Source organism: Malaclemys terrapin, chromosome 1 (genome assembly GCF_027887155.1).
Source record: "Malaclemys terrapin pileata isolate rMalTer1 chromosome 1, rMalTer1.hap1, whole genome shotgun sequence".
Classification (NCBI taxonomy): domain Eukaryota; kingdom Metazoa; phylum Chordata; order Testudines; family Emydidae; genus Malaclemys; species Malaclemys terrapin.
Window position 1 is genome coordinate 10,415,328 of NC_071505.1, and position 8,343 is coordinate 10,423,670.

Here is an 8,343-nt window from a genome sequence, read left to right on the forward strand (position 1 = left end):
CGGCCCCAACTCAGCCCCGGACCTGCCGTAGCCGGAGGAGGGGTGGCCCGAGCCCAGCCCCGGCCCGGACCTGTCGCAGACAGGGCGCCCCTCCCCTCCCCTTCCCCCGGCTCCAACTCAGCTCTGGCTTGGACCTGCCACTGCCAGGGGCAGGACACCTATCCCGCGGCCCCAGCCCTGGAGCTGCCACGGTGGGGAGTGGCGCCTCTCCCCTGCAGCTCAGATGCTGCTGCGAGGAGAGAGAGCTGGGGGGAGTCCTCTCTCCTCACTGTAGCCCTGGAGCACCCTCCTGCACCCCAAACCCTTCATCCCCGGCCCCACCCGAGAGCCAGCACCCCAGCTGGAGCCCTCTCCCTATGCACCCCAACCCTTTCCCCCATCCCTGAGCTTCTCATCCCTGGTCCCACCCCAGAGCCCGCACCCCCCAGCCAGAGCCCTCACACCCCTGCCCTCCAACCCTCTGCCCCAGCCCTGAGCCCCGTCCTGCACTCCGAACCCCTCAGCCCCACCCTCACCACATGAATTTTGTTATGTGCACCAACATGAAGGTGATGTAAAAGCAGCAAAGAGTCCTGTGGCACCTTATAGACTAACAGACGTATTAGAGCATGAGCTTTCGTGGGTGAACACCCACTGCGTCGGATGCATTTTACAGATCCAGACTAACACGGCTACCCCTCTGATACATGAAGGTGATGTGTCACACGTGGCCTGTGATCATTAGTTCCCCACATTATCTGCTGTCTCTTTATACTAGACAAAGGGGCTTGACTGCTTCTGATGTTGAGTCTGAAAGAGGATTCTTGGCACATCCATTGGCTTTAGCAAGGTCGGGGACTGACTTTGCATCCAAGACTTTGCTGATGGCACCATTCAATATAACATCATATCACATACTGTACATTGCTACAGAAATGAGCCAGTCAGAGAGTACACTCTGTCCGGGATAGAACATCCTTTTTTAACCAGTGACTAGATACTGAGAGAGTATGGAAAATTTTAAGAGAGGAATAATTCATTTGGTCACATGTTCCACATGTAAACTACAGTATATTATATTCTACTATTCTATGTCACTTCTGGCTATTAGCACATCATGAGGGACGGATAGCTCAACGGTTTGACCATTGGCCTGCTAAACCCAGGGTTATGAATTCAATCCTTGAGGGGGCCATTTGGGGCAAAATCAGTACTTGGTCCTGCTAGTGAAAGCAGGGGGCTGGACATGCTGACCTTTCAAGGTCCCTTCCAGTTCTAGGAGAGGGGATATCTTTATTTAATTTATGACACCCAAGTATTGGTGAGTCTCCTGGTTGACGATGCTGGATTAAATCTTTCTACCACTTGCAACCCAGGACCTGGGACAGTTTACTGAGCCGTCTGTCATTCCTAGAGGCTGTCATATATTTCTGGGTAGAGACCGGTTGAATGAGGACATGATGAGTTTCAGCTGTACACATTTATGTTGTTATTAACTTGTTGGTTGACTTAGCTGTGCTTACTCAGCTCTGAATTTACCGCTTCATAAAACTGTTACAAAGGGTTCCAAGAATTAAGCTTAGTCAGTGAGCCCGTTTACCAAACGATAGCATTCGATACGTTTTAGTTCTCAGGGGGCCCCTGCGTTACTGCTTTTGCTCTTTAGGAGAAAAGCTTTTGGAGTATACACACGTTGAGGATTTTTTATGTTAAAACATAAGAAGAATTTCCAAAAGCAGCTGTCTGCCATTCATGGGAAATATTTAGAAAGTTCATTGCCCCACTATTTCAGCTAGACTGAGTTGTATGGTTTCTTGTTTATGGTTACACTTACTCCCTAGGTCTGTGTGAGAAAACTGCCGAGGTCTCCAGGAAGGAAGCTGTTATGGTGAGAAAATTAAAGCAGAAAGTATAAAGGTCACATCTCATCAATCAGGTAAAAAAACCAGAAGAGTCTTTCCTTTGTGCAGACAAATATATATTTAAAATGGATTGTTTTATCCATTATAGATTCATAGATTCCAAGGCCAGAACGGAGCATTGTGATCATCTATTCCAGTGGTTCTCAACCTTTTTGGGGCTCAGGACCCATTTGTAAATGTTTATGTCCTGTTGCGACCCAGTAAATAGTCTGGGCGTGGTTACGACCCAGTAAATAGTCTGGAGGCCCTGGGGTGTTTTTGCTCAGGTCCTGCCCCTTGGGGAGTGTTGGGTCCTGCCCGGCACTCATCCCACAGTGGCAGCTCCTGCAGCTCCTCTGCTGTGCGGCTGGCTGGGCTTGGCTCTTTGCTTTGGGCGTTGTAACTTCCAGGGTTGCAGTGCTGCTCAGGTTTGGGCGCATCCCCCCTGACTGGACAAAATTTGTGTGAGTGGAGTTGTGACCTGGCTCGTGGGGTGGCGGTGCCACTCACTCAAATTTGGCCTACCCGGACTCCTGTCGTCATGGCGGCTGGGCCAACCCTGAGCGGCGCTGGGACCCCACAGGTTGCAGTGCCTGGAGCAGGGAGGTGAGCTCAGGCAGACCCATGGGACAGGAGCTGGCACGCAACCCTTTGAAACATTCTGGCAACCCAATTTTGGGTCCCAACCCCTGGGTTGAGAAACCCTGATCTAGTCTGACCTCCTATATAACACAGGCCATAGAAGTTCCCTAAAAATAATTCTTAGAGCATATGTTTTATAAAAACATCCAATCTTGATATACAAATTGTCAGTGATGGAGAATCCACTATGACTTGGTAAATTGTTCCAGTGATTACTTACTCTCACAACTGAACCTGTATGCCTTATTTCCAATCTGAAATTATAGGTCAGGGAAGTCCAATAGCTGGTTAATTACCTCCAGTAAGGTGTTTTGAAGGATAGCAATGGGCTCAAGACTACAAATGATTCACTGAGCTGCTTCTCACACTGTGGGGAAGCATCTGTCAGGCTTCAAGCAGTGACACTTCCTGCTAGGTGTAGCCAGCCCAGGACTGTTTTAGGGGTACCAGACTCATTTTTGACATCGTCACTATAAAAACCCAACCACTCTCTTCATCTTTTGTTGCTGCTTCAGGACTTTCTCTTTCCAGTGTTTCTTTAGTGCAAATTCAGCCGTGATCAAATGTGGCAATGACACTACAACTCAGGGTGTAGCAAAGACTTAGGAAAGCAGAACTAAACTAGGGACAATAAAGCAGTCAGGTCTGTGGGCGGTTGGTGCTACTAAATGGAATTGTAGATCCAGAGAGAGGAAATTACAGGACAGATACAAAATGGGTGATGTAACTGGTTGGCAGCACCCTTTGCATTCAAACGAGTTTTCATTACCTTGTCTCCTTTCCTTAATGCTGTCCTGATGTTACTCTTTTGTGTAACCAAGCAGCATAGTTGCCTCAAGGAAGGCATGGGATCAGGACTGAGAGTGGAAGGGGAGGCAGTCATGAGAGGACCTCTTTAGAAAGGTTCACTCTGTGAAAACATTTGAGGTGCAATGATTTACAGTGACTTGAACAGCCTGTTCTGGAACTTAAGAGCACTTCAATACCATGTCCACTCTCGAGCAGAAATACTCCTGGTCTGCTCTGCTGTGCCTTGCAGAGATCACTTTGGGATTGAAAGTCTCCAGTCAGCTTTCGCTTGCCACAAGCAAACTCTATCTTCTGTAATTGTGCACTGGCTGAGGGCCTGTGATCACATCTCCCGATAGTTGCTGGGCTCAGCAGGAATAACACCTACTACTGACAGTAGATTGGTTGGCTCCATTAGCTTAAAGTAGGTGGGGCTTTTGCCAAAGGTCCTGGCTGAGGTCAGTCCATAATGACAACCATGATATCTGTGGGGGGCCATCTCTGTCCCTTAGGAAGCCTCACATTACAGCCAGACCCTGTTTCATCACCACTGTCCTCCCAGACAAAGTGAACTGTCTGGGGCTACTTTTGGAGGCTGCGAATGCAGCGCTTTAAATGAAGCTTCCTACTTGTTCCCTGTTCCTGGACTAAGCACATTGCCTCTGCAGCCCACTCAGCCATGAAAACGAGAGATCAGGACTGAGAATTACCCCGGACTCTGACACAACAGTGCAGTGTTAGCAGTGCGAATCCCTCTTTCCTTGCCATGGCCCACCTGATGGTAAGTTTGCATGCTTCATTTTGAAACCAGCTCCCCAAGGCAGAGCCATACTACACACATGTGGATAATTAAAGCCGATGCAAGTAAAGGAAAGGGGCTGTATAGAAAAAATAGTATGAGATCATAGCATTAAAGACTGTATCTTAATGCACACACACAAAAGGGACAAATTAAGGTTATCTGGCATTTCCTAACTTCTGAGTGTCTGACTTTAATGTTCTTTTAACGTAGTTTTTTAAAATGTAATTTACTGGTAAGTACAGAACAGCTGAATGCCTGACAACAAGGACATTCTGTTACCCTTCCAATGTCTACAGCAGTGCAAAATGGTGTTAAAAAAAACCCTGATCAGCTGTTATCATGGTGCGCAAGAGTGGAAAACCCAAAATGTTTGTTGTGACTAATAAACACCATAGGCAATGAACATCCTCGTTTATTAATGTTTTGTCAGCTCTTTTAAGGTTTCCGAGGGAAAATACTCCAGATGTGATGTGTAGATATGTTCATGTGTTACACAGGAAGAAGTGTTATAATGCAATATGGAAACATGAAGAAGGATAATCGGACAATCTCTGCCCTACTTGGCTGTCTATCTAGGAGCCCACCAAGATAACACAGGATGTAGCCACCTGACATGATATTAAGTTTTGCTTCAAATGAGCTTGGCTTTTCCCAGTCTTTGATTCAGCTGCTAATATCTAGAGTGTGATTTTCCCCCCCTGCTTTGTTTGGAAAAAATGGATTTTGCATTGTGTTTTGAAACGGGTCAGGCTAGATTTCATTCTGATCTCTGATGGGAGTCCCACAGTCTCTTGATAATCTGCTCTGGTGAAAAGAACAGGGTGTGGCAGTCTTGGGATGAAAGTAAGAAAGTAAAGAAGATATGGATTAGTGAGTGGTTCTCAAACTTTTGTACTGGTGACCCCTTTCACATACCAAGCCTCTGAGTGTGACCCCCCTTAAAAATTAAAAACACTTTTTTTTATATATCTAACACCGTTATAAATGCTGGATGCAAAGCCGGGTTTGGGGTGGAGGCTGACAGCTCGCGACCCACCATGTAATAACCTCGTGACCCCCTGAGGGGTCCTGACCCCCAGTTTGAGAACCCCTGGATTAGTAGAATACTATTTATCTAGAGCATTTAGTCCAGAAGGATCCCAGAGCACTATCTGTAAAGATCATTCACCCATCACTGGTGTGGAATGTGTCAGCCGTGTGAACCAGCCTCACTATAAAATAGTTTTTAGCAGGGGGAATTAAGAAAAAGTTCTTCTTTTCAATTCAGAAGGTGATTTTTTTTTGACAAGTAGTATGTAATCACCCCAACTAAAATTTGGCCAGGTCATACCCACTCTCTGTGAAAAGAATCACGGCAAATATAATGAGCACATATAGTCAAGCCTTCATTTTTTTTTATCATCTCTGAGACACGGCATTTTCAGTAGCACAGCATCACCTAGCAACAGTACTGATTAACAGGGGACAATGCCTCAATATGACTCCCAGCAGCACCTGAATTTTCCTTTGAGGTGCCCCATCCAAGCACTGACCAGTCCCAAACTCATTCTTGAAAGATTAAAAATAAACACTGGAATGCAATAAGGGAACAGAAGGAGCTAGAAAGTGGAACACCTGAGAATAAGGAGCAGCTTCTGCCACCAAGAGGCAACAAGATGTAAAAGAACAAGCCCAGAAAAGAGAGTTAAAACTCCTGAATTCTAATAGTGGCTCTTCCACTGACTTACTATGTGACCTTGACCAAGTCACTTCTCTGCCTCATTTTCCCCCATCTGTAAAATGATGCTAATAATCCTTATCTTCTTCAATGGGGTGTTTGAACATTGTCTTTATTAATGATGCTGCAGCCTTTGAACATGCACAATGCTAAAAGTTTTAAGTAGTAGTACTGTTTGTTAATTCTCATTAATTGAAAAACTGAATAGAAATGATAGAAACTTTGCTAAATCGTTCTTTAACTAATATATAAAGACAGCAGCTTCATTTGTTTTTGCTCCAGGAAGCTCTCTGTTCTAACGGAGAAGAAAAAAGTCCCTTTCTAAAATAACAAGAAAACCATTAGCATTTCTTGTTCGCTTTTTTTAAGGTCACCATTATAGATATTTTGATAACACATCCTTTTACGTGCATGTGGTCTGGTCTGATGATGTGGTAGATGGAGATAATACTGTTTACACGGTTGTCACCTGTGGAAGGGGTAATTTTTTGTCTGAGTTCTTCCGTGTTTTTCAGGAACAAAAGTATGGATGCTGCTCATTCTTGGCAGATATAGACTTGTGTTCATCATCTTCCTTCTATAAAAAGTAGAAAGGGTGTGAGGGGAAAGGAATAGGGTGGAATGAACATCATCACGTTAAAAACAAATAAAAGCACTTACCTGTCATCTTGTTCTAGCTCATTCATTTGCCTTGCTTTTATACTTTTCAACAAGAAGGACCAGATTACAAGATGCTTTACAGACTCTCTCTCTCTATATATATATATTGTATTTCTTTAAGGATTATTTAAGAATTGACACACTAGATCAGAAAGATTCATGGTCAATTTCATTCCATATCCTGCCCCCGACAGTGGTCAGCACTAGATGCTTCAGAAGAAGATGTGAGAAACCCTGCAGTAGGTATATGTAGGATAATCTGCCTCTCTTAAAGATCTTATCCTAGATCTGAATGGAGATTGGCTAAATCCTGAAGCATAAGGTTTTATAACCCTTCCTATTTTTTCTTAGCATTAGTAATTATAACGCTGGGTATTCTTGTTATCCATGGAAATTTCCAATCCCTCTTTGAATCTTGCTAATTCTTGGCCTCAGTGATATTATGTGGCCATGAGTTCCTCAGTCTAATTATGCATTGTGTGAAAAAGTACTTCCTTTTAGCTGTTTTGGACTTGCCACTTTTCAATTTCATGCATGAACTGTCCCTTTGTTCTTGTGTTATGCGACTGGGAGAACAGAAGCTCTCCTTCACCAACCAGTATAATGCAGATAATTCTTGGGTGACTTGCAATGGTCATTTGCCAGGGGCCTATTTAAGAGATTATCATGAGGAATAAATTAGCTAATTAAAACTACTGGGGGAAATGTAACAAGGCAGAATATAATGACCTGAGCGGAAAGGTCTGCCAGAATAACATAACTAATATGATACATAAGAAAAGCTATGGGGAACTGGGTGTGAGAATGCATGAGTCCTACATCTGAATTGAGGGAGACAGCAACAGCATAGCAAAAATTTGGGATGATGGGAAATGTCTCCCACACCTCCATCTCTCTGTGGTTGCTTTTATGGCTAACACCCCTACCCTGGGAGGAGTGCTAAGGAGAGGGATGGGGTTGTTAAGGAATGCTGTTCTTTGTCATCCATTCCTATGGGAAATTGAATTACTATTGAATTTAATCCCTGGAGCTGAATGTTTATTTTAAGGGCTAAATTTGTTGCATTCAGAGGATGGAAATCTCTGTCCTTCCTGCTGATACAAGGGGAAAAATGTAAACAGGGTCAGAATTATGAAGGACTTTGAAGGAGCAGAGCCGTGATCTTAATACAGAAGAAGGGAAGTCTGTGTAGAGATTCAAGTGCCGAAGTGCCCCGAAGACCGGGAGCGCGGAAGGACCCCCTCCCCGCCGCAGAATTGCCGACGACGACCAGGAGCGCAGAAGGACCCCCGCCTAGGGCGCCAAAAACCCTGGTGCCGCTCCTGCCTCTGAGACGCAAAGAGATAAATGGGATCGTGTAGGTGGGGCCTTGTTAATAGGGTTGGTCATTGTTTGGATTTTGTTCCTACTGGGAAATGCAGATTGAATTTGCAACCTGGATCAGGTTGTGAAGTTGTTCACATAAACAGCAGTTTTTATGGCAATAACTGATGACCTCTCCTTTACCTTCCCCGCTCAAGCTCACTCTGCAGAACACAGTACCTAACCCAACGGGGTCCTGTCCATAGAGCTCCTAGGCACTACAAATAATAAATAATAATAGTTAACATCCACAGGAAATTCACTTCAATGCAAGTTGTGGGTGCTCTGAAAATCAGGCCATGACTGTATTGCCATGAATCTGAACACTTGGACGGAGTCGCTTTTCACTGCCCTCTCCAACTCATGGGCTTTCTCTGTTACTGGCTGGGAAGGTCTCTGTGCTGTGGATGAAGCAAGGGAAGCCAGTGTTATTGACTGCCAATAAAGGATGCACGTGTGATAATGTTAAAGCTGCTCTTGAAAGTCCACCG

The 8,343-nt window shown here is 44.9% G+C and overlaps 1 long non-coding RNA gene across 1 annotated transcript; it reads right to left on the minus strand.

Moving 5' to 3' along the window:
• Window positions 1-4,507: 4,507 nt before the first annotated feature.
• On the minus strand, window positions 4,508-6,734 carry LOC128830447 (uncharacterized). The gene is made up of 2 exons (XR_008443580.1): window positions 6,491-6,734; window positions 4,508-6,407 (listed from the first exon to the last, which is right to left on the minus strand). It is a non-coding gene; the product is annotated as an uncharacterized LOC128830447 (long non-coding RNA).
• Window positions 6,735-8,343: the final 1,609 nt, after the last annotated feature.